The 27,101-nt window shown below is 46.3% G+C and overlaps 1 protein-coding gene across 3 annotated transcripts in view; it reads right to left on the bottom strand.

The window, feature by feature from the left end:
- Positions 1 to 27,101, bottom strand: part of FRMD4A (FERM domain containing 4A) — a 210,677-nt gene that overhangs the window by 127,690 nt on the left and 55,886 nt on the right. The window contains exon 1 of one of the 3 annotated variants that reach the window (XM_066318804.1): positions 15,582 to 15,606. The exons of the other annotated variants lie outside the window; for them this stretch is intronic. The gene's annotated coding sequence lies outside the window, so the exon portion shown is untranslated. Of the gene's footprint in view, positions 1 to 15,581; positions 15,607 to 27,101 lie in introns of those variants that run through there. 3 annotated transcript variants of the gene reach the window in all.

The raw sequence follows: 27,101 nt of genomic DNA, 5'->3' as shown, positions 1-27,101 counted from the left end.
ACTATCTGTTAATGGGATATGGGCAGCCTTAAGCCTCTTTGGCTCTTGGAAATCCCTTTCTCAGCACGACTTAGGCAGCACACAGGCAGCCCCCCCAGTGTGGGCTTGCCCTACAACACTCACGCACACCTGGACCCACGTTGACACAGACCCAGCACAGCCCCACAGCTCAGCTTAGCCCCCCAGGGACCCACCACCCCCAGCCAAGGCACCTTCCTGTGCTTTACATGGATCCCCAGCTCAATTTAATAATATTGCTTGCCATGGTGAGTCCTAAAGTATCACCAGAAGGGAGCAGAGAATCCACAGGATCCTGGCAGTGGGGAGGGTCACAGACTGCTGGAGACATGAGTGCTGCAGCATCCTGGGCATTCCTGCTCTCATCCATCACCTCTTCCCACCAGTGCCAGCTGAGCTGAGCCCCTGACACAAAGCTGCCTTGCAGACAGTGGGAAGTGTGCTTGGGGGGTTAACTGAGGACAGCCCAGCTTTCTGCTTCAGCTCTGCGGGTTAAAAATCAGCTGCTCCTGTGGCTGATGGGGCTGGATGTGCTGGCATCCAGGAGGCAGTGGTGGGTGCTCCACCATCAACTTTGCCCTTTCAAGAATCCAGGCATTGTGTGGCCATTGCCACAGGATCTGCAATCTCAGCCATCTCCAGCAGCATCACCCTCATCCTGCTGTCTCTCAGCATAGGAGCACATCAACCTCTTCTGTGTGCTTCTGTCCTCCCTCTTGACAGCTCTATACCACATCCATCTCTCCCTTTCCTGGTACCAGATTGAAGTGAGTCTTATCCAGATGGTTCCACAAAACAAAGGTTAAATATTCCAACAACTCTATTGTACCTCAAGCTTGCCATTGAAGATGCATAATTTATTATGAGAAAACTTCAGTCAAAATGAGCTTTTCCCTTCAACTCACCCACAATTTACAACTCTGGAAGGCACAATCCCATGCAATTCATGCAGAATTTACCCCTTTTTGTTATTCACATCAACATGCCTCTGAATATTGTGCATGCCAAATAATATCACTTTCCTTCTCTTCTTCCATCACTACAACAGGAGCCCTGGCATTGCAGCCAAAGGAAAGCCTTGTAAAACAAGGCTTCTCATAAATGTCAGCCAGTTACCGCCATGGCAATAAATTGTCTTACGAGAATTTCCTCCAATAAGAAATGTTATGCAAAATATGGCCTCTCCTAAGGTGTGTTACTCGGTGAGGGAGATTTTTCACTATTAAACAACTTTCAACCCATCTGTAAAGCTATGCCAGAGGCTCACAGAAGGGCTTTGCAATGGTTTCTCCTGCTTGGAATAGTTGTGTGGGTCATGTTCACACAGGAATGGGGAGCCCAAAGTTCCTTCACTGGACTTCCCCTGGCAGATAAAACTCTGAGTGCCTGAGCTGTGCTTTGACATCTCCCTCATCCTCTTACTGTCACATATCCACTGCATCTCCAAGATGGGGAATATGCACTGATATTCCAGCTTTATTATGAGTTTACCCAAGGCAAGAGATAAAGCAGTGAGTTCATTGTGGCGATGGCAGGGATGGGAACACAGTCCTGCTTTTCTGTGTTATGCTCCATTGGCTATAACAAAGTTGAAATATGAATAAAAGAAGGTGAAAGGGGGAAGAGGGAACATTTTCTGAGATGTCTGACTTTGTGCTGTAGTGTTTCAGCAAAGTGCTTGCTTCCCATATGGAGCTTCTTTAGCTCTCCGTGCTTTTCCAGCCTGGAGTTTCATAACCCCTTAGTGCTTTCACTGCTAAAAGAAATCCCAAATGCAAACAGCTGGGAACATGAATAAATATCTGAATAAAGCAAAGCTCTGAAATGCAGCACATGATGGTTGACTAATTGAAAGGCCTTTCATGAACATCCCTTGAAGCTCAGCAGGTCCACAGGTTGGAGAGCTGCTACAGCGTTTCCTTCCTCCAGCCAGGGGCTTTTCATTTGCCTTAGAAATGAGCAGTGCTTTCCAAGAGAAAAGAAAAGAAGGTAGATACTGGCTTCCTACCTGATATAAGCTAAAATACCACGTCCTGCCCTCCCTCCTTTCTGCTTTATTATTCCACCAGGTGTCTGAAGCCCACATTATGTGCTTTTTTGCATCGTCGGATCAATACAAATTCTGCTAGTTTGTCAGAGCAAGAAACAGGAACATTTCAAAGCACAGTGAGAAGGCCCTGATTTAGCACAGTCTGTCTGAGTAAAAGATGCTGCCTCTGACACTGTGCAAATTGGCTGCTCTGCACTATCTGCTGCACTGCCATGCGTGGGGCTGTTGCTGGCTCCTGCAAAACCAGTCAGAGAATGCTTTCTGCTTCCCTGTGCAATCAGAGAAGGGTAATCAACACCAAAGTCCTGTGGATGGGAGCAGGAGGTCACCAAAATGAGCTGAGAGTACCAGAGTTTGGATGGAGGGAGACCACAGGACTGAACTGAGGTTCTCCTTTCCCAAGGCTGTTACCCAGAGAAGGATGGGGAGAACTAAGCTAAGAGAAACTTAAGAGGCACAAAGGCATAGCTTTTCCTTCGCCTTGAAAAAGTAAAATCCCAGCAAAGGGACAAGAAACAGTGGTTGAAGAGGAAAGAATAGAAGGGTATCTGACAGAAGGGTATCTGATAGAAGGGTATGTGACAGAAGGGGAGGACACTTGATGTGGCAGAGAAACAGAGGAGTTAAGTCCTAATCAAGTCCTGATTTTCACAGTGAGCTCGCTCCGATTTCCTGTACCAACACAGTCCCCCACTTTCCTTCTGGAGGACAAGATCCCTCTTCCCTAACTCCAGAAATTAAAAAAACAAGTTCAGCCTTACAGTTGAGATGCCCTTGATGCTCAAAGCAGATAAAATACTCAAACATTTCAAGTGAGATGAGATCAGCTATTCCTACTGCTTGCTCAGCTGCAGCTCTGCCAGGATGCTGTATCCACACCTATCCCTCCAATTTCCAAAGCTCCTCAAGACATGTGAAGAGGTGGGACCGTGTTACCCACCCCTGAGTGCTAACAGTTCACCCATATGGCAGTGAGCCGCATGTGCTGGGTGAATTTGGGCCATGAGCATCTCATGGGCCAGACTTAACACGAGCTCAGATGGAAATTTTGTGCCAAAATGCAGAACACATTTTTGCCCCCCAAAACAGCTCAGTAAGTCACATTTTTTTCTGAAAATCTGCCACTTCCTTTAGTGCCTGCACACACAGCATGACCCCCCAAATGCTTCAAGAACTGAGCATGATGCTTTTAAAAAGCTCTGTCGTTAATATACATGAGTATGTAAAGGGATAATATATCTTCAATACCCAAACATAGATACTGCTTGTAAGGCACGTGAAGACCCGAAGCAATGTGTTTGTGTGGCTGAGGAGCTGGAGTAGTCTACAGGAGGGCTGACAGGGAATGCATTCCATCTCTGCTCCTTGGCTTCTGCACCTTGAGGATGGAAAAACTGATCCTGACCTTTGCAGAACGTTTTGAGGTCCATCAGTGACAGCAAGTCCTGACATATACGTTTGTTTACTCTAATACAGAGATGCTACAGAAAGGAAATCTGTCTTGTGGTTACTCATGGGATCTTCTGAATTGCAGCTGTTTTTCTCAAGGAAAGGACGTTTTAGTTGCCTTTACCACAAGACTTTAAATCTCCTTTGGAGGCTTCTACCCAAATATTTACACAACGGGTTTCCTAGGGAAGGCAGGCTGGTGGCTGTTTTGCTTTGTGCCATGAAGTGCTCTGATGACTGCCCTCCTCTCTATTCATCTTCACTGTAACTCAAACATTGTCTCAGAGAATCCCGTAAACTGTCTGTGACACAGCCCCAAAACCTTCACAAGGCTCAGCTAATCCCTGTACACCCAACACTTTGTCACTAAATTATCATGACTGCCACAGAACTGCTCTATCCAACACAAACAGCCAAGGCGATGGGAGGAAATGGCTCCAAAGAGAACCTTTCCCTTTCAAAATGAAAAAAACCCTGCTGGTGAAAGCACCGTCACATTAAATAACTCAAAGGCACCAAATGTAAATGCTATTTACAATGTCAGTTCTATAAATATCCATGGCACATTTCATTAGCCGGTGACTGTAGGAATAAAGAAGAATACAGCATTTTCTTCCTTGAGTCACATCAGAAATTATAATTGGAGGCAGAATCTTTCCTAAATGCTCACTGCCTGTACGGGAGGCAATTACTGTGCTGAATCCACAAAAATCTGTGTCACTCTGTCCACTGTTTGGACAGAGCCGCTGAAAGGAGATAGGGAGAGATGACAGTCCACTGATTATAGTAAACTCTTAGATTAAACATCCTGCTCCCACTTGACCACTTCTTACTGCCTTCTCATCCTGGCAACTCCTAAGCTTGCCGAGAGCGGGGGGGGGGGGGGGGGGGGGGGGGGTGGAGGGGAGGAAAAGCAGTGTGTTTTTGACATCTGCACAGCCCTGTACATGTGGCAGCACTTCACTTTGCTGAACTGGGGCCAGTCTGGCAAACAGCTGCCTGTCGCACTGGCCAGCACTGCCTCTTCATGTGCCTGTATCCATCTGCCATCTCCTGTCCTACACTCCCACTTCAGGACCCTGGGGGAATGCACTATCTTTCTTTTTGTGCCATGTGTTTGCAGAGCATCCTTTCTATTGCTGGTCTGCATCTGCACCTAATAAATGTTACTGATGGTGTCTGGGATGAGGATGGCTGTGAGACAGTGTGCCAAGAGCTGAGCCATGGAGCTGACCATTGGTGGGGACCTGGGAGGAGGGGACATGAGGAGGAGGAAGAGCACTGGCTGGACTCTGGTCTTGAAGCTTACTTGTTTTTGCAGTCATAAAATGACAGAATCATTAAGGTTGGAAAGACTTCCAAAAACACCATGCCCAGCCTTCAACCAAACACCATCATTCCCACTAAACCATATTGTGAAGTGACAATACTTGTTTTTTCGAACACTTCCAGGGATGGTGACTCCACTTCCCTGGAAAGCCTGTTCCGATGCTTAAATGTGGTCTTTTAGGTGTGACTCAATGGGAAAAATACCTACTGAAGAGGAGGAAGATAACTGTTGGTGCAAATCTGGTTCATCTGTCTCAGCCATGGGGCTTGCCCACTGCCCTGCACTGGTGAGCACATCACCATGGTCTGCAGCTCTGCTCATGCCATCCTCTGGTCCAAGCCCAAAGCCCTCACACACACTCACTTCCCTGCTCTTCCTTTTCACTAAGATGGGCAATATCTGAGGAACCTCTGCCTCAGTGGCTTGAAGCTCTGAGGATGTGAGACAGTCAGGAGAAACTGCTGTTCCTCAATACAGTCCTCATTTCCACTATTTATTTCTGCAAGTCTTTCCTAGATGAATAGTGAATAGTTTGTGTTACTGTTTTTTTTTTCAAGAGGCAGAAAAATGATTTTAATTTTGCCCATTACTCCTGGCTTGTGAACAGAGGTCCATGTAGCCTGTCCAATCTGCCAAGGTCAGCAACGCAATTCAGAACATGAGCTGAGCTTTCTGAAATAAGCTGTACAGAATCATGGAATGGTTTGGGTTAGAAGGGACCTTAAGGACCATCTAGTTCCAGCCCTTGTGCTACAAGGAGGGATGCCACCCACTAGATCAGGTTGCTCAGAGCCCCCCATCCAACCTGGCCTTGAACATTTCCAAGCATCAGGTATGAAGAAGTAGGAACCCATTAGACAACACTTTTTCATTCCAATTTGTTCATGCTATTATTTCTTATGGGGAAGGCTATTTGGCACTCTGGAGAGGGAGAGGTTAGCTGTAAGCCAGTTGTTTTTACGCCTGGGAAGGGTATCTCAGTTGTATGCTCAGGCATTTGTCACCTTCTAGCAATACTTTGGTAAGAAAACCAAGATGTTGCATATTCAAATAAACAGGAACAACCTTCTAAGTATTCAGTTTCAAGGAAACTTGGTGGCAAATGGAGCTTTGAACATGAGGAGAAAGGCCACAGAAACATGCTGCAGATATGGATGATGATGATACAAAGAGAAGTAGCCAATGGCTGATGCATAACCAGACTTCACCTTCCAAAGAAGTGTGGGTTTCCCTGTTATGGAAATGCTTTGAGACTCTGTGAAATGCATGCACAGTCCATAGCAGGACTGACTGGCTAGAAAACAGAAGCTGACAAGGATGCAGCACCTCCCACAGGTTTGATAGGACCAGAGGAATGTATTGCGTGCGAGGCCCTTGGCTTTCCCTGAGAGCTTCTTTATCCCACTCCTTGAAAAATTAATGTCCTTTCCAATGGATTAGTGAATGGAGGCAGAATTGTCAGAAGCATGTTTACAGATACAGGTCTTAAAATCCTCTCCTATCCCATGTGAAGGGAGTGGTGCTTGACATCACCCATCACATGGGGGATCTGCACAGAGATGTGTTTAAGAGGGGTTGCCTCAAGTGATGCAACCATTTCTGTTCATTTGTCAGAAGTGAGGAGAGCAGTTTCAGTGATTAGAAGGCAAGAGCACTCCTTGAGAAGGGAGGTGGGATGGTGTCAGCCACGGTGTCACCCTGTCGGAAGTGCCACGGAAGCGCCACGGATGGTGCGACCCAGCCATTGTGTGGATGCCGACAGGGAGCGATGGGACAAAAATTAAGGCAAGCTACAGGCTGAGTGACCTGGTGACTTCCCTGTTTTGTCTTAGGAACTGACAAAAGAATTCCTGGCCTGCCCAGGGGCTCCTTGCTTCCTCCACACAGTGCTTTCCAGCCGTGCTCAGGCTCGGCATCACCCTCGGAACATCTGCACAGGTTATTTTTCATGCTTCCCCTAAACAGCGCTCAGCAAAAATGCTCTGATTCAGCAAAGCCCATAGCTGTGTCCATAAATCCCCTTTATTTCAGTGTGACATAAGCAAGTGTTTAAGTGGCTTACTGTATCAGGGCTGAAATGAAAAACCGTCTCCTCCGGTCCTTAAGTCCATTTACAACATCGAGCAATAACTCTCAGGCGAACTTTAAAGCCGGGAATGCCTCGTCTTAACCTCAAAACACTTGGTACTTGAGCCGTGTAGTCAGAATGAAATCTAATTCCAACACCACGTTTTAAACCAAGCAGGGCATTACCCAGCAGATGCCTAAATTACTGCTCTGAGTGCAGCCGGCCTCAATGGCCTGATTTCAGTTACATCCTGAGATAAGAAAGTCCTTTCCTGGACAGACCAGCTTCCTCACTAGAATGAAGGCTGTGCTGGTTTAGGTCACGTATTGTTTTCTTTCTTGAAAATAATACAGATCTAAATCTTTTCAAATACAAAGGGAAGCAGAAATTCTTGCACCCTCCCTGCCTTCTGATGTTGAGGCAGGAGGAGAGGGCATTCCCAATGCAGACTTTTTACTATGTGTGACTCCTTCGCCCCTGTAACTCTTTTCCTTCCCTTTCTTGGCAAGGAAATAAACCATTTGCCAGTCTAAAAATATACCAGCTTCCAAGAATTATCCCCACTATTTACAAGGCAGGCGTGGAGAGTGTAGGAGTTTTGATCTGGTTGGTCAGTGCATCCTCTGAGCTCTGGAGCTGAGGCTGACCACAGGGAGGTTACACAGTCTTCAGCATTATTTATTATTTTTAGGCTAGAATATTCAGTGGTCACAGATGTCTTAAACCTTACAGATTTGAAACCCCTTCTGCACACAGCAGAAGTGTGTTTTGATAAACCTTGACTCAGCTGGTCAGTTGTGCAGGTGGTTCAACATGGTCACCTGCTTTGGGCCAGCATTTTTAGGTCAAGAACATGCCAGAGCTGTTAAAACTTTGCCTCAAATTGGGATCTTGTAGCTGCCTCCTCCACTTTTACTTGAGAAGCCCACGTTTCTCCTACAGCCCTTCTGCACCTGCAGCAGAAAGTGAAACCACTTGATCCATATAAAACCATTACAGCCAAAGGGTTGCATCCTATGGAAGTGGAAGGGGAATGGCAAGGGCAGCCCACAGCCTCATCCCACCTTAAAACCTTGGGACTATTCATTCAGACTATGCTATTCTGCTGCAGACCAAAGTAATGCCCAAAGACTGAAAAACTGCCACTATCACAAGAAAAAAAAATTGCAAGAAATAGTATCTCTCACAGCTCTGTTAATAAGACAACAGGTAGACAATCTTCCTTGCTGCCAACTTCCCAGTTAACATCCAAAATAACCTTCCCTGCTCATAAACGTCTTCTGATCCAACTCAGCTCAGCCAAACTCCATCTTTATTTGGTTAGCTTTTCTATTTCCCCCAGAGTAAATTCATTTTCTGGATAACAATTCCTCTAAGGCAAGTTCTGCAGTTTCATCCCATGTTTGCCCATGGCATATGAGAGCTGTGATTCATCATTTGGGTTGCCACTCCCTAATGCAGCCCAAATAAATAAATATCAACAGCAGAGCTAAAATGGGAGGCCCAGAGGGAAAGAAGATAAAGGATCTCTGGTGTCTTTGCACAGGGACAAGCTGAGTGGTCCTGGGACAGTTGCTTCATCAATTTTTGAGCATAGCTGTGCTTTAAGAAAACCAAGATATGCCTTGGAAGGTCTTGCTTCCCCTGGAAGAGCTCTACATTCACTCTGTTTGCTATGCACAAAGAACACAGAACAATCTAAGGGAAAATGATCTAAACTATCTATGAGGGAAATCCTTTACCAATGAGGGACTTCGAAGCCTTTTATAAGTCAAATCAGCTTCTTTGCAGGGACTCCTGGTCACTTTCTGGTTCATTTCCTACTATATTCTGCAGCAAGCACTGTGAGTCATCATAAGATAATGACCATGTGGCAATAAAGTACATGGAAATAGATTATTATTACTATTATTTTTCCTAAATATGTTATCATGTCAGTTAATCTCTCCTACACCTGACTTTTTAAATTCCTGGTAAATGCACATAATTTTTTTGTACAGTTTCACACTTAAAACATGGTATACTTTCAGCAAAATGTTCCAGATATCACTTGTTTGTGCATGCAGACAGGGTGTAATTACATGAGATCATTCAAGTCTTCTGGGAACACATTCACAGGAGGTTTCGTTTAGTTATAGAAGAAAACAGGACGATTTATTTGCTATTGAAACTAATGTGATTTGCTGGAGAAAAAAAAAATCAATGTGGGTTCATAGGAAAATGACCAAAGTGACCCAAGGCAGTGGAAGTGATAGTATGTGTGAAATATTTTTAAAGGACAAATTAAGATTTATGGCTTGAAGTGTCGTTTTAGCGCTCATTGAGTGTTTTGTACCTACTGAATCACTGGGCCTTGGGAGGTGTAAGTGGTGCTGGGCTGATCAATGGAGCCAAGGCACTGGGCAGTGCATCACTCAGGTACTGTAACAGAGCGGGTCAATAGAGAGCACTGAGCAGTGTTATATATAACACACAATAGAAAACACACAAAAGTCATTCCAGATGTAAAAGAAATTAAATTAAAAAAAAAAAAAAAAAAAAAAGCAAAATGTTAATCTGTGTACAGAACTGCTGTTTGCCTTTGTTTTTTTTTTGTTTTTTTTTTTTTTTTTTTTTTTTTTTTTTTTCTCCTTCTTGTTTTGAATAACACACCAGAACTGATATGCTTCCAGTGGGAAAATATGACACCGGGTTGTTTGCAGGCACGGCTAATCAGCAGGTTTGACACACACTGGATGTCGAGAGCCAGGGCTGTGGCTGTGCCCAGGCTGGGCAGCCACCAGCGGTTCTGCCTGAGCAGCAGCAGCTGACAGGGTCAGTGCAGGGTGGGCATCACCCCCCAGCTGCACTTCACAGGCAAGACAGGGTGAGATGCAGAGCACATTCAGATGACAAGCAGCTGACTCATCCTCAGAGATGCAGGTGTTTTCAGAAACCAGTCCTGCTAGCAGAAGTCTGGTTTGTCCCTTTCTGCTCCCACTTAGCCCCCGAGTGCATCCATTGCTGAGTGGGGCAGAGCTGGGGCTGCAGGGCTGGGGCATCTCCCATGGGCTCTGCCTGCACACCCTGGATGAGGGGGATGGAGGGGTCCAACGTGCCTTCTCCAGTCCTGACAGCTCCTGATGCTGAACACTTGTGTGTCTGGCGAGGACTAGAACTCAGACTAGCTCCATTCAGGGCTCAGGCAGGGAAAACTACTTTCAGGACTCAGCCTGTGCTTTTGTAGCCCCATTCACTGCCTGACTAATGCCAGGATATTGCATCACCTGTATTGAGAATTCTTTGGCTATTGATGCAGCAAGACCAGGTCATCTCTGCATCAGGGCATCTCATGACATACCAAATATGGATAGTCTGTAACCTCTGCATAGGAGACACCTGGAATAAACACAATATAAAGCTGTTTTTCACCATATGCCTCTGCTTTTTAAGAGCCAGGGAAGGATGTTCCTTTCTGGAACTAAACTCAGCAGCTCTTTAGTACAACGAAGAATCAATGCAGAAGAGTTAAGGATGCGAAGAGAAGAGGGAACAGCCTGATGCAATGTCTGCAAACTCAGCAGCTAGATCTAATACTCCTGAGCCTTAAGCTCCCAGGATTCAATACCCATTTTGGAACATGTACACAATCAGCTGTGCCTATGAGAGGGGACTGAGAAAGTGAGGACACAGCTCAGCACCGCTGGATATGCAGATTTCCTTTAAAATTGCCATTGTCATTCCCAGAGCATTTCAGAAGGCACATTCCATGGTGCAACACAAAGGCAAAGAAGACTCGGTGCTTCTCCCCAGTTCTCCCGTTCTCCCTGGTCTTGATGAGGAACAAGTCTCTTTTCCCAACTCTCACCACCTCCTGCAGCATCAGCTCAGGTGACACCTTCACTGACTGCATAACCATCCCAGCAGGATGCAAAACATCCCAGGGAGCCCAGACCACTTCAGACAGAACTTTTTTCTCTTTTGGATTTTGCAGCTCGGAATTGGACAATGGTGCAAATTTATTTTCCAGCATGCTTCCACACTGGGGTAGGATGTGTGTGTGTGCACAAAGGAAGCACTGTGTTTGATTACACATCCCCTAAATCATCCCTGTCCCCTTGCGTGCCCCACTTCACCAGGAAATGAGTGTGTGAGCACACACGTGGCAGCCACGTGTTGGGATGATGGGTGTCTTCACAAAACTCTGGGTGGAGATAGCTGAGAGAGACATTCCTCATGCACAGCAAGGGGGAAGCCATGTTTAAATGTGGAAAAAGCTCAATCCGCACTCCCCTCTCTAGGACAGATGCCACATTTCAGATTTTGTGCTGTCTTTCCAAGCTACTCACTTGATGCAGCAGCTTTCCATCCCTTCCTTGTCCTGCATAAAGCCAGGGTCAGCTCGTGGCTGCTCCATTATCTGCAAAGCACTTTCCTGTGTGAAATATTTCAGCTGGGAAGGATGGGATGCCAGCAGTGCTTACAGCATGTGTGGTACAGCTGCAGCCACGTTCAATCCCACACGGCCAGGAAACCCAAACAAGGGTGGGTTTATTTTGATTGGGAAATCTGCAGACTTCTAAGAAGGAAAATAAATAAATAATCTAAACACTAGAGCCTGAGCCTAGTGGGTTGGCAAGCCTGACAGCTATTGTCAAAATGGTAGGTGTTACGTGTGGAAGTGTACATAGAAAAGTATTTCTCTAGCCAAAATGGGAATGTCGACCTGTCTTTGGTTTGCAGCTTTCCAGGAGATTTTGATTGGACCTTTCTACAGTGAATTTAAGTAACAAAATGTCAACTTCCCTACTTTTTTTTTTTTTTTTTTTTTTTTTTTTTTTTTTTTTTTTTTTTTTTTTTTTTTGCCTCAATGACTTTTCCCAAAGATTACTACACTAAATCACACCTCATCCCACCAGTGCAGGCAGACAGTGAAAAGATCATTTAGCTACCCACTAAGTGATCTTTTCTTGAGGGTGGGGACACAGCAACTGTTCTACACCACGTGAAAATGTCACAGAGAAGCTCAGGACAACAGCAGAAGTATTGTCTATCTGTTAGGAAAGGAGCAAAGTGTGTTGTAAACAAGAACATTGTTGGTGGCACTGGAAATCAGATGGTCCCAGCTCCTCTGGCCTCCTCTCTACTTCAAGGCAGGGCAAGGGCTGAAGTCTCACCTCACCCCACAGAGAGGCACCCAGGGTATCTGGCACCAGAGTTGGGGACTCAGAGGGGTATCACACAGCTGTGAAGCAGAGATGCACTGGTAAGGGGAAACACATCAAGGTCTTCTACTTTTTTTAGCAGGCACCCTACTAGAGCCAAACACGGGCAAGGAGTAAATCTTCAGGCTGATATCGACTCGTGAGCAGGTGGAGTGCAAAGGTGGCTTGGAGCAGAGGAAGACAGGATCAAAACTTGTGTGCTTCCGATTCATCAACATGAAAGTTCTCCCAGAAGCTCAGAACTGATCAAATATCTGTCTGGGGTCCCTCTCAGTGTCAGATCAGAGAGAAAAACAATCAAAGTAATTTTTGGTCCTTGACAAAGTTCATCCCCAGAAAAGAAGACAGGGGCTCTAACTCATTGTGCAACCTCACGAAATTGTGGCTTTCTAGGATATTGCACATACTGAGATTTACAGGAGAGCTAGGGATTAAGTTTTTATAGGTCTGGGAGCAGAAGAAATTTCAGTGGATGTTGTCAGCTGCAGTGGTCCCTGAGGCCGTGCTGGGCAATGCACTGCTGGCTTAAGGAACCTGAGAGAGGCCAGCCTGGGATTTGGAGCTGGAGAAGGCTTGTAAGCAATTCCCTCACAGTTTAACCTTGTCAGACCTTGCTGCCTGCTGCTCTGCCATGCTCTGCTTGCACTGGGGCTGCAGGGCAATTCTCTCCTCCAGCTGCTGGAAGGAGCAAGCCAGCAAGGAAAACTGGAGATTGGCATTGCTGAGTGACCTTGGGAGCCAGCTGTGCACCCCATCCTGTGATGGGGCATGGGGATCCCAGGGAGCTTCTGTCACCTGCTCTTACAGCTGACCCCATAGCACGTCCCCCCAGCTTCCCAAGAGATGGGCATTTGTAGGATGGCTCCCACCTAGATGGAGATTTTGGGTACAGCTCAGAGAACCAGGAACCTTGACTTCCTCAAACACAGAGCATTTTGAGTAAAAGAAACCAAAGTTTCATGAGAGCTAAGAGTAAGCGTGGCCTTGTGAATGACAGCAGCCTTTGCTTGTCCCAGCGACCCAGCTCACCAGAAGTGGGTCACGCAGCACCTTTCTGCATCTTCAGGGGACACCACTAAGCCCTGACCCCAAATTTGGTTAATGCTGGATCAACACACTTCTTAATACCCTCTCCAGGCATCATCCCTCTTGCAGTGCATGGCCCTTCCTTCACAGTCCTAACGGATTGCATCTTGAGACTTCAGTGAGGCTCCAGCCCCTTTCTGATTCTCCCTAATACAGCCTTTTCTCCTTCATCCATACCTGCAGTTTTACTTTGGCTTCACTGTTAAGCTGCACTCAGCTGCACTGATTCAAGCCTTCTGCTACTACTCACACCGTAACAGCAGCAACAAAGGGGATATGTACCACTGTAATTACCTGTGATGTGTGGGACTAGATTCCATAGCTTGGGAAGCCTTCCCCAATCTTGTGTCCCACTTAACAACATCCAGTGCACTAGCTGAAGCTCTTGACCTGGCTAAACAGTTTGACAGGATCTCTCTCTGCACCAAGTGATGCTGCATTACTGTACAGCCTTGAGCAACCCAGTGCTGTGACCACAAGTATCATCAAATATTAAGTTGCATTTTTAATGCAATAACCAGTTCAGACATGCAACAACAGGACCACCAGAAATAGTCTAAAAGGAGATATGAGTAGCTTGCCCAAAAGGGTTGTGAGTGGTTCACTGGTGCATCTATGCTCAAAGATCCTGTATTTTTAGCCTGGGCATTTAAAACAAAACTTAACCTCAGAACAAAATATTTATTTTCCATGTGCATAAATCCACGTGCTATGCTCCACTGGTGCACTTCTCCCTTCTGTGGAAACTGATCACACAGCATGATGAATGAGCAATGCCAATTCCTTCAGCCTGTTTGGGTCTCTGAGGGACACAGCTGACCTTAACAGCAGCACAAGGCAGTACTGAGCTGAAAACCCTTCAAAATATCCCCTCTTGTACCAAGAAGCAATAAATCCTCACCTCTTCATGCTTCTGCCACAGCCCCCTTGCTCGGCAGCACAGCTGGGCTGCAGAAACCACCCCAGGAGCAGCTCACCCTCCTGCAGAGCGTGGCAAATACCTGCCTGGCAACAATGCTTAAAACCACCTTCCAAATATTAACATTTGGAAGAGAACAGGCAACCTGTAACTTGTGCCAGGAAGGTCGAGCCAAGCAGCTCTGAGCCACCAAGCCCAGCTGGCACACCATGGCCAGGGTCAGCACCGTGGTCCGAGTGAGAGATCAGGCAGCAGCCCTCCGGCGGGCCCCGTGCCATCGCCCAAGGAGAAAGGGAACACCCTGACGGGCTCAGCTCCATCGGGAATTCTCTGGTGCCTGGCAGGCAATTCTAGGCAGGGAAGATGGCACAGACACCCACGCCCGTAACAGCCCCCTCCATGCATGGGCGGGGGATGCTCACCAGACCCCGGGCGCCGATCCAGAGGGAACCGGGTCCGAGACGCCCCGATATCCAGCTGGAGCTGGGCAGAGCCAGGATCACGCCTCTCCCGATACCCGAGGCACGGGGAAAGCCCAGTTCAGCCGAGCCCCTGAAGTGCAGCGCGCCGGCACAGGCACCACACCCCCTTCGCCGGTGGAAGGGGCGAGCGGTTGCCGGTTGCCGGCGTTTTTGTTCAGGACAATGTTTTAAAATCCCAAACCAAACCAACAAGCTGGGAGTTCAGCTTTCCCTGCGACCTGACTTGCCTGGGAGAGATTTGCTAGATCGCTTCGCATCTGTGTGTGCTGTATTGCTAAACCGCTGCCAGGGCTATTATTAGAAACAATTGTCTCTCCTGGAAATTTTATGGAGAGGTTTCAAACAACTTTTCTCCTGCCCTCCCCAGCAGCCCGGGTAACAATGCGGCCAAGAACCCTCCTTACGAGGAGCCAGTGTGCGAGGCGTGCAGATGCACTCCCATACAGGCACAGTTTGGAAGCAGAGCTATACATTCGTCCTTTCTAGCCCTGAATCTGAAGCAACTTTTCTATTCCCGACTCAGGAAAAGGTGCACAGGGGAAAGGAAAAACAAGACGAGAGCTTTCCCCTTAGCGAAGCCCCCGGCTCTGCATTAAACTTGCTGCAGCCATTTGGGAAGGGAAGGAGCAGTCCATCTTGGCAGTCAGTGGGGACAGGCAGCCAGATTGCTTGGGAAGGGGGGAAGGAATCGCAGCACCGGCTTCTCTCCCCTCACACGCCGTCTCCTTCCCCCAGCCGCCGCGCTCGGCTCCGTTACTCGCCCACCGAATTCAAGGGTTGGGGCTGGGGATTTTTTTCTTTTTTGCAAAGGACAGGCAAAGCAGCTGCTGCCCACATTTCTCTCCGTTTGAGGTAAATGGAGGGAGGGGGCGTGGAGCAGCCCGCACACTGCGGCTGGGCTTTCCCCGGGGGCCGGGGCTGGAAGGGGAGCCCCGGCCCGCCTCGCCTCCCCTCCGCAGACAAAGACCCCGTTACCTTCTCCCGCTGCCTCGGCGGCCCCGGCGGCCCCTCAGCTCCGAGCCCGGGGCGAGCGCATCCCCGCCGCACCGCGTCTCCAGGCCGCGGCTCTACCGCCCCGCATCCATCGCCCGCCTCTCCGCCGCGGGGTGCGCGGGATGCGCGGCCCTTCCCTCCGCTCCCGGCCGCTCCTAGGGCCGTCCCATCCTCCCTGCCGGGATGCCGGAACCCTCCTTTCCTCCTTCTTCTTCCCTTTCCCCGCCTGCCGGCCTCCGGCGCCCGGCTCCTGCGCGGCCGCTGCCGCGCTGCGAGGCTGCGAGGCTGGAGCCGGGGAGGGAGGAGGAGGAGGAGGAGGGGGAGGAAGGAGGAGGAAGGAGGGAGGAGGGCAGTGAGCAGCAGTTGGCGCTGGGTCATGTGAAACAGATGAACCTGGCTGGGGCCTGCCAACATCTGGGCTCCCGCTCGCCTCCGGGAGGCTGAAGGGATGAAGGGATGGAAGGACGCGGGGAGAAAGGGTGCGGGGTTGGCAGTATTCGCCCCCCTACCCACGCGTGCACACCTTGAGATGATAACGGAGAGGGCCGAGAGCAGCGAGGATGCTCCGAGCACAGCCCCGGCTGGAGGAAGAGGAGGGCAGCACGGGCCTCGAGCACCCGTGGGGCTGAAGAGAGAGAGGCTCCTGCCAGGCTGAAGCCCTGGGAAATAGGGCAGCCTCCCTTATGGTGTTTTTTCCCCCTGCTCCTGTCTGGGTGAAGAGTGCAGATTGTGATGGTGTAAAAGAGTGGGGATGCTGCCCAGCAATAGACCATTGCACTAGAACACATTGCACTAGAGTAGCCCTCATGCAAGGGTGTCACTTAAATAATTAGATCAGTCAAGAAAGACAGTATGTGCGGGCCTCCCAAAAGTGCTGATTTATTGATTTAAACATGCACAGCATGAAGCACCTGCACCATGATGCCTGTGGTTAAAGCTCTGACTTGTTCCACTGCTTTGCACCCCCATCAGTATTTTCTCTCTGGGGCTGGAGTTATTCTCACTGGGTAAAACCAGAGAAAGCTGCTGTGCCATGCTCTGGAACAGACTGGCTGGGAAGAGGTTTGCTTTAGGAGGAGAGGTGTTGGGCTGAGCACTTTCCTTCATTTGTTTTCAGCTGGCACTCATGCCACCATGAGGATGCTCATGGTGAGGGTGGATCTGGAAATTTCAGGGGATACAGGAAATTTCCCTCTTTGCCCCACAGGAAGATGCTAAAGTCTCCTGACAGAGAGGTGAAGGAGCAGAATGTCTCATTTTAACTGGGGGTGTTGCTGGGTTTGATTTGCTGTCAAACTCAAAGTCAAGACCATGAGTCTTTATGTACTCTCTGGACATAAAGGGGCCAGTGGGCTGCAAAGTCCTTCAGGATACAATAACCAAATGCTAGAGCAGGAGGACAGTTCCCTCTCCTGCTTTTAAAGGCACGGGCATAAACAGAGTATGTATGTATGCAGGCAGGCTCACCCATCCAGCTTGCTCCACCGAAAGGATTTATCCCCTTTGATTAAGGGGATAAATACTGGGGTAGATAAATATTAATATTATATAATAAATATAACCTCTGGCTGCTGAGGGTTAAGACAAAGTAGCTAAGGTGGCCCAGCTCTGCTCTGGAGATGATCCCAAGGTCAGGACAGAGGGGCAAGGAGCAGCAAAGGTATCCATCCCTGCTCCAGGAAATGCAAGGTGACCATGGCTCCATTGCAAGGGTAAAGATTGTGGTTTTATGGGTTTGTCTAATCCACATCTACATTCAGCTGCTGAAGCAACCCTGAGGGGCAAATCACCAGAACAAAAACTGCAAAACCTGGAATTTTAAACCTACTAATTTCAGAAAAAGGTAAAACTTCAAGTTGCCTCCCAAATGCTTTTCTGCTCTTTTCTTCAATAGAGGTATCTCAAGCAGGTTCTGTCTGCATTGCTGAAGAAGAGCATGAACCCCAGAAGTGACTCAGTCCTGACCTTGATTAGAGCTAGCAAGGAAAAATCACCTTCTCAGCTGGATTTTCACTGAAATAGGAAGTGAAGATGCTACAAAGGTGCACTCACCATACAGGTGCCTGCTGGTGCTTGTTTCTCTCTAGGAATGTGTCAAAGCCATGGACTTTGCCTTTGGGATAGGATGATCCTTCAACTAGCAAAGCCTCAAGGCAGTTTCCTCACCCTTTGCTCTATGGCACATGTTGCCCTTCCAGGGAACTCTCCTGGCAGCATCTGCCTCCAAACCCAGAACAGACCCAGGATGTGGGGCAGCTTTATTCACCTGGTGAAAAAAGAGCTCTTCTGGCAGGTTAAATAAGCAGCAGCAGAGATTGGAAGCCCATAACTGGAAAGTAATTTGCTTCATGCTTTGTAGCAAATACCAGAAAACAAAGTATCCTCTGCCCAAGATTGTACTTTTCAGCTTTCAGAGCAGGTGTAGGGAGTTTCATTAAATTTAGCTTGAAATTATCAGCTCTCTACAGTAGTCCAGTCTCTTCCCTTGGCACAAAACAGGCATGGGGTTTGGAGTACTTTGGAGACAGCATGAGAGCATCTTTACTCATGCCAAATGTTACAGTGGGATGTGCCCAAAGAGCAATTGGACTCTCATACTTGTGAAACCTAAAGCTGCATCTTTCTCATACCCTTTTAAAGGAGATGACCTCTTCTACTCATCCAAGGCCTCATGAACAACACTTACCCAAAAGGAAGTGCTTAACATTTCCTGCAATGGTGGGAGATATTCCTGCTACATTTCCTTTATCCTCTTATTCATGAAGCAACATTTGTATTAAAAATAAGTTGCTTGTCTAAGAGAAGATAACATCCTCTAGGTACCTGATGTAGTTAACAAAGAACTTAGAAATGGGAACTGTTTCTTATAATGTGAAAAGACAGTGGAGTATTGTCCTTGCCAAGAGCTGATTATGATTACTCAACCAGAAAGAGTGGCTTTTCCCCAGAAGTGGACAAGGATTTTGCTCTAGTTCTTCTCATTTATCCATTCCACCCTTCTTTCCTAGAAAAACTAGCCAGATGAGTTTCTTGCCTGGTAAAAACGTTAGCCATCTCATGCACATTGCTCTCTAAATTTCCCAGTTATAATTCAGCAGCAGCAGCAGAAGTCTTTTTCTTCAAAGAAATTCCATAATCTCACAAGGTCTCTGGAGCTGGCACTACCCAAACAATACAGCCTGGTAGCAAACATCTAGTCTGGAGGAAGTAAAGCTGTTGTCATTGCAATGATTAGAAGCAGAGGATGGCCATGATTTTTCCAAGCTGGTTCCTATCATGGCAAGTCCCAAAAACAGAACAGCAACCCATATATTAAACTTTGATATGCACAAAATCCAGCTTCCAGCAACCAGATGCTTCTGTGCCAAAATAAAAATATGCTGATTCCTTTGTCTTGGTTCCTAATAATAAAGCTAGGAGGAAACACCATGGGCTTATGCTGGAGAATTACTGTTGACAATTCATTCCCACTCTTGTTAGCAAAGATTAAAGATCCAAAATACTTTACAGGGAACGTGGTGATAGGACTGTGGGTGCCATCAGAATGTGTGAGTGTTACATGAACATTTCTAGTAGCTTCAGAAAAGCTTAATGAATACTGTCTACACCCAGAACAGCATTAATTAGCACTAACGGGCTGGACGAGATGTCGTGTCATGAAGTAATATTCACACTTACTCCATGATTTGCATCCATAAGAGGTGCAGTGCTTTACAGAAGTCAATGCCATTTCCCCCATATGGTGCATCTGCAACCCATGGAAGGTGAGGATAATACTTTCAAAGAACATTCAGGATTTGCTGAGGGTGTCTAACTGCCTGCCTCCCTGTGGGAGGTGTTCAGTGGCCTAACTCTCATTGATTGCACAATTCTTAACTCATAATATTTGAGTGGCAGTAAAAGATTAAAAAGCCTCAAAACTTAAAAAGCAACATGGGCCTAAGTAACTTGGGAGCTGAAATCCATTTCCAAAGATGATATAAGCTGTTAGGCACACAAATTTCATTGTAAATCAATGCAGCTGACTTACTGTAGCCATGACAAGGGTCAGCCAGACCTAGGAAATGAAATGTCAGGTTAGCCTATGGGTTAATTCACATGGTCCCTCTGAAATTCGTGGTATAAAATGAATGGTTTTACTGCTCATGAGCTCTGATGTAGTTTGGCTGGAGAAGAAGCAATGGCATCACCTCTTTTCATCTCAAACAATCTGCATCCTCCATACACTGAATAGGCCTCAGTATTGGGATGTAGAAAAGAAACTGATGTGACCCACTTGGTCACCCAAGCCACCAGGCTGCCCTCACCCCCTTCCATGGACCAGGGCCAACAAAAAAGAGATGGAGGGTTATGTGTACCACCACCAAGCCTGTCCCCATCACTCTGTTTTCCTCCATAACAGGTTTTGATGAGTTGTGACCTTGTGACAGTTCATGCTGAGGACTTTGGAAACCAGGTGGAAATCACAGGGATCTCATTCAAAAAAGTAAAATGCAATTACTCACAGCAGGACCTGACTCATAACTGGGTCTGGACCTGTAAACCATGGGAGATAGGGCACATGCAACACCAACTGTCCTGGCACAGCGTGCTTCCGACTGGGAAGATCTCCAGGTTTATTGGGTGAACCACGAGATGTTTCTAGTCAAACCTTTCATAGAAACACTTCCCTTCTGAGACAAACTGTGGGTGTTATTCCCATGTCATGCTTTCATTAATTTCCAGGACAATCCCTTAAGTAATTGGGGCACAAAAGGCAGGGGAAAAGGGAGAAGCAGGACTTTAGCTTTGGACAAAATAAGCCTCCAGGGCGTCTGATTAATTTTCACACAGACTCTACTTAAAGGATCTCAGAGAGCTGAAGAGGGAAGGAAGCAGACCTCGACATTCCCAGAGAGCTGGTGCAATAAATCCTCCCTTCATTAGGCAAGGGAAGTGCATGCTGGCAGGATTATTATGCAGGGAAGCAAAGCTCAGTCCTCACGAGGCAGCTGAAACGGATGGTGGGGACAAGCCAACTCCAGCTGGTTGGTGCTATGACCCTGGGCTGGCAAATCCTGCCTGCTGCCTCCAGCTCCAGCCTGGGGCTGGTCTGGAAAGAGACAGGAGTCACGTGTGAGTTGCCTGTGTCCCAGTTAGCTCCGAGTAATCCTGGCATCCAAGAGGCCAAACAAAGCAAACAGCTCAAGTGTTCATAAGGGACTGAGGAGGAGCTGGCTGTGGCACTCCAGGGGTCACCCACCACTCAGTGGAGTGATGCTTGAGAAAGGGACCATCCTTGCAGTTCCTTCCTCTTTGCACCCACCTGGGTCTGGGACCCAGGAGGAAAAAGAAAGAAATCTTCCTGATGGAACGTACTGTGAGCCATGCCTTGTGGGGGGTATAGAAGGGATGAGGTATTCCCCTCCTTGATGGAGGTCAAGTCCTCACAAATCCCTTCTCCCATGGGGTAGAGGGGACACATGCTTCCCTTTTCTTCAGAGCTGAACAAATCTCTGCCTGAGAAACTTCTTCCTATTGACAGAATATGGCCATTTTCACCTGAAATGCCTTGAAAGCAAACCAATGCAGGAAGGAACAGACATGGCAAGGGCCCCTTCCATCCATAAAAAGGGATTGGTGGTGTTGGGAAATGGAGAGGCCTTTCCCCAGGGGAGGAACAGGAGCTCCAGAAGATGCTGGCAGAGAGCACTTTTTGGCTGGGGGGATCCTGGAGAGATGCTCTCAGACCACCAGCATGGCTCCAGCACAGGCAGAAATAAAATGCAAGTAATAAGAGAAAACCTCTTTCATCCAAAGGCAAGTGAACAACCTCATCCATACAGGAGAACTGCTGAGCAAATGGCAAGAACCTGAGAACAAGGCTGGAAAAAGGCAAAATTATTCTCCCCCACACCTTCCTCAGATGCTGCAGTCAACTGGTGCTGGTGAAATTCAGCCAGAAGCCTTCTTTGATGCAAAAGCCAGCACAGGTAATTGTGAAGAACATCAAATGAATCAGCTGAGAGAGCCAAGCCCAAAAACGTGCCTCCTGTTTGGCAAAATCTACATGTACTTCTTGCACTGAGCTACATAATGATGTACTTTCTTTTGCACAGAGGAATAAATCAAACTCATTCTCATTTGTTTGGCTTTTTGTACTGAAATAGCCTTTGTACTTTGCATGATTTCAGATTTGAAGAATATTTTTGTAGTTTTACACTGCCTTCTACTGAGGACTGCAAAACTTACACCAGTTGGAAAAGCTTTCTATTTCACGTTTTGCAGAAAATCCTGGTAACATTTCAGTATGGCATCAAAATAATTATTAAAATATTTTTCTAAACAAATGTAGTAAAAAAAAAGCTACTCAGACAATGTTTCAATACATAACTGCAACCTTAAAAAAGGGCTCAGGAGGTATTAAGGTGACATGGTAAAATGACAATTTTAGCAATTGAAATAAAAAGTACTGTAAGCTTGCTTTCAAATTTCTGTTACTTTTTGATTATACTACTTTATTTCTTTAAGTGTTTTTCTCTGCTCCATTGCTTGCCCACCAAACAAAACCAGAGAAAGCTCCTGTAGGTGTTAGTAAGGGGTAGCCTAATTTCAGATGCAGGTGTGGTTTTTCAGGTAACCTTTTCTTATTGAAAGTTTTTGCTATCTCTGTGAGGCAAGATCATTACCTCAGTTGAACAGATGGGAAAATGGAGTCATAGAGAGATCAATTTACCTGGGTAAGATCCTGTACCAAATTGGGCACACAGAGAGAGGGAGAGACAGATGTAGGAATAAATCACAGGCCTTTGTGACACCAAACCCTTTGTGCTGGCTCGAGACCCCTCTTCTTTCCTCAGCTAATGAATCAGTGATTAACAAAGGCTGCTCCGTTTCTGACAGTTTTATCGGTGATTTCTACTTTACACTTTTTTAATCTTTATGAGACAATCCCCGCAAAGAGAGGAAGGGAACAGAAAATAAATCTCAGAGCAAGTAAGCCCTCATGTCATAAAAGTGCAGTGAACAGATCTCATATGTCAGAAAATATTTATCTGATAATCATGTTTGCATTTAGACCCAGTCAATAACAAACATCCAAATTACATTTAATATGAAAACATTTTAAATGCATTTATCTCTTCTAAATAAACACAGAACCAGTCATAAAGGTGCTCTGCTAGAGCAAAGGGTCAGTGTTACTTGATTTATTTTTTAACTTGAGTCTGATTACTGCCCATCTGATGTCTTTGGGAGCATGGGCTTCTATTGCTCATCTGAAAACTATTTCATTACTGAGGCACACCAGGATAAACCCCAGCTCTCCTGATACCCTGTCTAGGGTGGTCACCACAAAGACTATTAACCCTCAGCTAAAGGGACTGGAGGGTTTGATTAGTTCACTTCACCAGGGCTGCTCATTTCGCCTCCATACACAGTGGAGGTCTGGTTTCTGAGCATCCCAGGGTCTGCATGGTTTGCACCAACTTGTGATGTCCCTGTGATGTTGAACTCTGTTTGCATGGGTCAAATAGGCCCACTGGAAACCAGCCCTGAGAAGGGCAAGAGAGCCTCGAAGTGTCCCAGTGATGTGACTCAGCAGTCCTTGTTTGCTGCCATTTGGGACCTGAGAGTCTTGAGTATTGATGCCTCTCCGAGGACTCTTTATAAAAAGTCTTTTATCTAATGACTGTAACAGGCCCTGCAGACATATGCAAGGCTGTAGGATAAGTGGCGTAGATATTTTTCCCCAAAAATAAGAGATGAGAAACTGAAATTCATATGTCCTGCAGAGGTCTCAAACCACGGAGCCTCTGTGTTAAAAGGGTGAACATCTTGCTCTTGTTGCCATAGCTTCAAAAATGCTCCCATTCCTCAAGCCTGTCATCCCCTGCTCCATTTTTGCAGGAAAGGATGGATCAGTGCTGATTCATAAAAAGTCATCATTATACATTTAATCCCCACTCTGAGAACATCTCTAACCTGTCTGACACTACCTCAGAGATGAGATGTGGGACTTGCACTGTAGTAGCACTATTTCCCCACAACCATCGTGACTGCTGGGAGTGAGAAGCAGGAGTTAGTTTGTTTCTGAAGGCTGGTGACCTCCACTGAACTTCTCAACTACCAAATCCCCAGTACCTGATGGCTACTATAAGGATAGTTTCTGCAGTTCTGTAGTGTTGTTGCAGTCTTTGGGCTAAGGAAAACTAGATGCCTGTTTTTCGGATGGAAAAGGTTGGGATTATGGTTGAATCTGTTCTCTCCCACCTATTTCTCAGTGACATTTCAGTTTGTATTGTCTCTCTATCTTCACCTATAACCTAAGTTTGATCGTGACATGCTTCTCTCTATCCTAAAAAGGGTGTGAAGCGTAACTCCTTAAACCATGAGATGTGAATATAGATTACAGACATAACACACAAATCAACTATTGTAAAGTGATTAATTTTGCAATGACTCTTTGGGCTTGTTTCATTCAAAATAAGGCAAGAATTTCTATTCAGATTAGTTATAGCAGCATCCTCCATTGATAAGAAAGGATACCTGGCAGTTAAGCTATACAACAAACTCACCAATATTTGTGGTTTGCTTTGCAGAACACAGTGATGGTGACTGCACTCTTTGTTGATAAGGTTTTGAGTACATTGAAAACATTTTCATATTAAGTGTGTTGGAAGGGCTGTTATTAAAGCAATTTAAACAGGCTTAAACACAGTCATGGTTAGTGAAATACATATTTTCAGGCAAAACAAGAATTTCTGCAGGAATTCTCATGGAAAGGTGTATGGGAGTAGGAGAGGAAATAAACCCCAAATGTCCCACAGTCCCTGATATTTGCAATCACTGCTTAACTGCAACTAAATACAAATAAACTGCACCTCCAAAATTGGGACAAACACCTGCATTGGGAGTTGACTGCATTCATACATTATCCTTTGCTTATTCAAGCTATAACAAGGGAAACCAAAGATAAAAGACTTTCCTGTGCCTTGTCTGCACAGGATTGCTTAGGATCCACCACAGTGGATGGTGGCAGGGCTGTGCTGCTCTCTGGGGACCTTGGATGTCCCCAGATGATGGGCAGGTGGCTGGAGTAGGGTCACACATCCCCATCAGGTTTGGACCATCTCAGAGGGGCAGTGGTGCTAATTCCCCACAGTACCTCAGTCTCCTCGTTTAGAACAATGCTAATTTTCTTGTCCCCTGGCTTGCAGTCAGATACTTCTGCCCATCCTCCTCATCCCAGAGACAGCTGCCTTGCTGCAGTGACACTGACCTTGTGGTCTGAGAGTACAAGGTTGCCAGGTCTTATGATAGATGACATTTTTCTGAAAACCTGCTTTTCTGGGCTGAATCCAGAAGGTGAAGGAGAATAGAGCCCAACTCTACGCATTTTAATAATTCCATTATTTTAAAGCAGTCTTAATATTTTTGAACCTTAGTAATTTTGAAAAGGGAGTGTGCTCTGCTGGTGAGAGTCAGTGGAATTGTCTGATGTATCAGGATAAACTTTTTACTGTATGGCGATGCATATTTGCATATGGAAGACTCTGTCCTAGTTCATTTTATAATGACAGTAACCAGTTTTCATATAATTTCACTGCTTATTGTTTTGTGAGGAAACTACTGTACTTGAAAGCTTCCAAAAGCTCAGCTGCCAGCTTCATGTGAAGGGAGGACTGAAATAAATGGGAAATAAATGAGAGAAAGATGAACAAAGCCAATAGTTAAAGGGTCACAGCGGCAACTTCATTGCAGGAAGAAAAACATTAATTAAATGTTCTTTCTCCATAACTTGATTAGAAACACAGACTGAAAAGCTGACCTGGGTGGTCTTGTTTCAAAGGAGTTAAAGGAAAGATGTTTTCTTTGTGCAGAGGGGCCTGCAGAAATAGGCACAAGCTTTTCCTCCCCCACGTGGGATAAAAGAGTCAAGTGTGGGAGCAAGCGCTGGGAAGCAGAGAGGTGGGCAGAAAATGGGCAAAATGCTGCCTATAAAACTGATCCTGGAAATCAGCTGTGCTGGCAGCAATCAAGAGGGCAGGTTGTTAGTGAGGGCTGGCAGTGGGATTTGTGTTGCTGATGACACAACACAGTGGCTGTGTCCCAGTGCCTGGGCTGGGACAAGCCTTCTGGGCAGGGCTGTGCAGCATCAACCCAAGTGAACTGTGCTGGGAAAACACAGTCATTAACCAAATGCTACCACCATTATCACTCTGAAAAATAATTGAGAATGGCAAAGTTCCCAAAACCTCCCAGTGCTCTTTACACAGGTTTCCTCCTATTTTGTAGTCACTGTTTTTCCTCTTTTCCATTTTTATGGCTGTTACTACTGGGATTATTGCTGTGCAAACAGAGTGTCTGTCTATGTGAAACACTGAAGTTACAGTTTCCCTCCTAGATGGCAGTGTAAATTATTACATGGGCTACCCTATAATCTTTGGTCATGTTCCACAGCAAGGTAATTGATTCCCAAGTCACTAAAGCTAACTAACATGACTGTAAATCTAATGCTTGAGCAGTGTTTGCTATTAAAAAGTCAACATCTACAATAGTTACTACAGTGCAATTACTGGAAAAATGCTGATTTGCTCTAGACTTGGAGCAGGGAATAATTGTAGCCTCTCTTGAGACCTAGAATGTGATAATTGGTGGTGAATGGTGGGTTTTTTCAGTGGTGATCACATAGGTTGTCTCTGTGGTTATTCCCAGAGCCCTTATAGCACTGTTCCTGCAGCTGCCAGTGCTGGGTTGGGTACTTCCACCAAGGCCAAAATAAACAAACCAACCCCCTAGGAGGAGCACACATACTCAGATTTTGAGTTGGTGCAGACCTACAGTTGAGTCTGAGGGTTGTGCCAGTACAAAGAAATCTGCTGCCTTCTGCTGCCACTTCCCAAGTAAAGGGAGAAATCTCAAGACCTCTGAACTCAGGCCTCTGGGCTACCTAGAAATGGGAAGGTTTTTCAAGTCATGTCATTAGATTTTTAACTTTTAAGGATGATGCACTGGATCTGTGTGCTCTGGCCTTTGATTCCCTAGAGCAACTGGGACAGTGTGCAGCAGCCACTGCTCTGCTTTTCAACCCCATGGGAAAAGCTCTGGAGATCAGGACATGGCTGGTCCTTGAGGCTTTCTGTGCCTCTGTATCCATGGGAGTGAGAACAATGTCACAAGGCTCCCTCAAAGAACAAGGATGACCATTTTTAATGTTTCAGATGGTTATTTCAGCCAGCAATCAGGCCTGGAGAGCAGAGACCCCATAACAGGCCATTCTATTGCTGTCAGAGAAGGAAAGAACAACCCTTGATAGGAGTTGATTTCAGTAGCAACTTACTAAATACTTTGTGTAGGGCTGTGTAAAATATCTAGAGGGAAATCTGGAACTCTTCCCTTTTCATGGCTTTCACTAGAAATTCTTTTTCTTGCTGATTTCCTCTTGCAGAGAAACAAGCAAGCCCAAGCAAATAAACAAGACAATCCAGAGGAAATACCCCATTTCCCTCTCATCATTTTATT

The sequence above is a fragment of the Sylvia atricapilla genome, chromosome 5 (genome assembly GCF_009819655.1).
Source record: "Sylvia atricapilla isolate bSylAtr1 chromosome 5, bSylAtr1.pri, whole genome shotgun sequence".
NCBI classification, from domain to species: Eukaryota; Metazoa; Chordata; class Aves; order Passeriformes; family Sylviidae; genus Sylvia; species Sylvia atricapilla.
The sequence above is the reverse complement of the archived record's forward strand: the minus strand, read 5'-3'. Positions and strand labels throughout refer to the sequence as shown.